Genomic DNA, 4,438 nt, shown 5'->3' on the forward strand with positions numbered 1-4,438 from the left:
CCTAAACTAATCTAACTTAGTCTAATACACATAAGAGATAACATTGTCCCTATAGATAAGTGTGTTCATTTGTTTACATTACCCAAATGGGCACACCAATATCTTTGTTTGTGGGCTGCTATCAATTCTTCGTTGTCAGCTCACACACTCATAAAACCACAATGTGGTGATCTCTATTTACTCACCCGCTGCGCGCATGTGTGTGGAGATATCCTTTATTAGCTATCCTTATGCGCATTCAGCGCATAAGAATTTATGTGAGTTTACATATTATGTCTAACACTTAAGTATAATTTATGACAAGTACCAATGTCCAAAAATCTTAAACTAATACCAGCTTCATGTTCATATTTTTATGAACATTCTCCGGGGCGGCAAAATAATTTATTTAGATATCCTGTCCCCCGGGAAATTGAATTTCTGATATGCGCTTCATTTTAATTGTTCTTCTTATAATCAAAATAACTAAAATTATTATTACTACAATTACTAATGGAAATGAAATGTGCGTCGATATGTGATGGAATTTCAAGCCTCTCAATTCCACATTTTCCTTCTACTAATGGAAATGAAATGTGCGTCGATATGTGATGGAATTTCAAGCCTCTCAATTCCACATTTTCCTTCTTCAACTGGTCCACCATCACCTTCAGCTGAACTATCTCTTGTTTATGGTTGATCAGCACATTTCCCAGGGGTTTGATAGCTTCTTTGTCGGTCTGGGTTACACCTTAAATAGCACCGAATGGAATTCTGTGGTGACCTCGTTGCGTACCTTGTGCACAGCTACCAACGTTACTTCGCCAACCCTTGCCGTGCAATCTGCTTCCAATGAAAGAATTCCTTGCTGTGGCAGTTCCAATAGTGTTTGCTGCCTGTCCGAACATTGCAGATGAGCCGTTGTGTTGGCGAATATCTTAAACAACCAGTTTTCTTTGCCTCTTAACTGTATAAAATATGGGCTGTTCTCCACTTCATCATAGGTGCACTTTAGCTCGATGTGTGGCCTCAGAGGTGCTAGCTCGCAATTATTTGTGGAAGCATCTCTCCATGGATGATTCTTCTCGCACACAATTTCCTCGATTAAGGTACTTTTACACTCGTTCAGCCTGGCCTGCGTCAAGTAGTGGAACGAGTCTAACTCGAAATTGTACACTATATATGGCGCCTTAATCCTCGCTATCATAGTCGTGCCATTTTGTTCGAACGGGATCGGAACTACCTTATACAATTGAGACGACCGTCGATTAAAGAGTGGTATTTTCAGGTTGACTACTAACTGCGTGTCCACGAACATTCCATGGCCTCTCATCAAGTGCAGAACCTCCTTCAGTTCTGTTCCTGTACTTTTACCGGGTAAAACATTCTTTTCGGGCAGCGAATTGCGAATCTGCATTATCTCTGGATGCAGTTGACTGGGGCTAAGGAGTACGGGGTGCACTTGACCACTATTAACGTCCAGAAATACGTTAATGACCTCTTTCTGCACTTCGTCACATTCTGCTATGCGCTCGCGTATCTCCTTTGTGATTATAAAGAACCGAATGGATTCCCTATAAACAAAATGTTTCTCGTTCATTATTGCGCTGATATTTTCAATTTTGCACTTTATTTCCGTAAAGTGCGAATTGACTTCATCCGTTGACATTTTAGCAGATTGATCAATCTGCTAAAAGAATCAACTACTGATGTCTGCTTTATGGCTAATTCTTTTAAGTCATGTTGGTTGGCCAATAGGTTCATCATATTATTCTCCATCGCCACTCGATTTTCGTCGTCCATTACTCCGAAAGCCCAATGCTGAAAAGCGCCTACAAACTTCAATGCAGCTCCTTTTCTTTGACGTCTATCTTCTCTCATAAATAAACGGTTATTTGCCTTGATTTTACGTATTTTGTACTCCATATTGTTTACAACTGACCAGCATTGATCTTCAAATGTTTGGAGTTTTGGGCATATCTCTTTTGACGTGTTTAACAATCTTGCTGCAAGCTCTAACGTATCCAAGTAGGGTTTCATTTCGAAATGAATTACCATGTTCCATGCAGATGAGGCCATATGAATGTGGGATATAGGATCCAAATACATTGCTGAGGTACTATTCAATTTTTGTACGATTGCTGCTTTAGTCGACATCAGCATGCACATGTTCATTACCATAGTCATCATCATCCAGGGATTTCCCAGTAATCTTGGTAATCTCCGTGTCGCGTTTACGTTTGCCTTTTCTTGATCTTCTGGGGATTTCTCTACGTGCTCTAACGGACATAATTTATGGACAGGCCTCTTCAATTCTCCGCTCTCTGTCTTAACTGTCACCACTCTTACCACTCCATCTTTGCCCTTATGTATATCGGTGACCTTTGCTAATGGCCAGTGAGCTGTGTGCGTTTCTTCGTTTCGCACTATCACCACTTGCCTCACCTCCAAATTCCGATCTTTTCTTCTCCATTTCATTCTAGCTTGCAATGATGTCAAATATTCTTCTTTCTACTTTTTCCAAAAATGGGGTTTTATTCTTTGCAGTAGTTTCCACCTGTTAACGCATCCCAAGTTCCCTTCATCAATTTTCGCTGGAGCCTCTAATAATACTGCCTCTAAATGAACTGCTTTCGTCACCATGCAGACAAAAACTGCTATGTAGCCTTTCATGGTTTTTGTTCCCCTAGTTCTGGAGCATTTCATTTGAATCGGTCCTGCATAATCAACTCCACAATGCTGAAAGGGATTGTTTATATTCACTCTACATGCCGGAAGATCACCCATCAGCTGATACCTTACTTCGGCTCGATTGCGGATACATTTTGGGCAGCGTCTTAAACATAACTTTATCCTGCTTTTTGCTCCGATAATCCAGTACTTCCTTCGGATCATGTTTTCCATCACTCGAACTCGTCCATGCAATGTTTCTGAATGGTCCTGTTGAATGATGTTTTCCGCTAATTTTGATTTTTGAATAATTATTGGATGCTTCTGGCTATACGGCAACGATTAATACTGAAGTCTTCCTCCAACTCTCATCACCCCAAATGTGTCCAATTGCGGGTGTAATGAAGCTAATTTACTCCGATGGTCCACGACTCCTGATGATTTTAGTTGTTTCATTTCAGCTGGCCATTCTAGCTCCTGATGAAGGTTAATAATTCTAATTTCAGCTTTTTCTAGTTCAATCGCTGTTAAATACTCCTTTTCTGATTTAATTCCTCTTGATGCTTTAATAAACCGCAATATGCACGCCATAACTCTCTGTTGCTTTTTGTATGATGAAAATTTCATAAGTTTTTCATACACACTATTTTCTATCGTAGCAATCCTTGTTGTGGCTACCACTGCTGCCTTTGCGTCCGTTTTGGGCCATTCGCGTTCATCCTTTACTAGCCATGCAGGTCCATTCCACCATATCTCATTGGTAACTAAAATCTCGGGGGGAACGCCTCTTGATCCTAAATCTGCTGGATTCTCCTTAGATTTAACATATCCCCAGTTTGCATCTGGTATTCTTTCCAAAATATCCGCCACTCTATTTCTAATAATTTTTTTTTTATACGTTCGTGCCCACGCCTCTCGCACCCGCCCCTGCCGACCGAGGGGGCTACCTCCCTATACGCAGGGAGCACGTACACACCAAAGACCGGACTAAGGCGGGTTAGTAGTGGTTTAATAACACCGGCTACAGATAGATCATCAGCCGCCAATTAGTAATAATACAACGAATATAAATTAGAATTAGATACATTAAACAGACATTACATAAACATACATTAAACAGACAACAGTAAACAAAAGCTACAATATAAAAATTGGCAACTGCTGCTCAAATTTCAGGGTCTACTGTTTCCAAGCCCAGTATAGAATTCTTGATAGCATGCAATGGACTACTTAGGCATATAACATTACTTATGCTATTATATATTACACATAAGGACCTCATTGGGTTGTTTAGTTCATAATTAGTTCTCGCGATGGACAATTTCAACGGTTCAAAATTACGTGTTCTTCGAGAGGGAACATTAAAAATTATTTCTCCCGTAAGAAAAGGTGAATCAATCAGACCACGTGTTAATTTAATAATAAATAATGCTCTTAACATGAAACGTCTTTTTTCTAGTGTTGGAAGATTAATTAACAATAATCGACTTTTATAAGGTGGAAGTAAATTCGATGGGTTCCAATTTAGGCCACGCAAGGCAAAAATTAAAAACTGAACTTGAACTGACTCAATTTTATCACAGTGACATTTATAAAACGGACTCCAAAGAATGCAACCATATTCTAGGACTGTCTTTATTTTTCATTTTTTTCATTGAATCGCTCCATGCATAGGTTGCTGCAGTTGTTTTCAAAACGCCTCTAATCTTTTCCAAGAGATGCGCTGCACACAATTCTAGCTTTTGTAGCGTTTTCTTATTTTTTATGGGATTAACCTTACTTTTTGCGG

This window comes from Musca vetustissima, unplaced genomic scaffold (genome assembly GCF_032173495.1).
Source record: "Musca vetustissima isolate MV318-11 ecotype Yass unplaced genomic scaffold, APGP_CSIRO_Mvet_v1 utg26457, whole genome shotgun sequence".
NCBI classification, from domain to species: Eukaryota; Metazoa; Arthropoda; class Insecta; order Diptera; family Muscidae; genus Musca; species Musca vetustissima.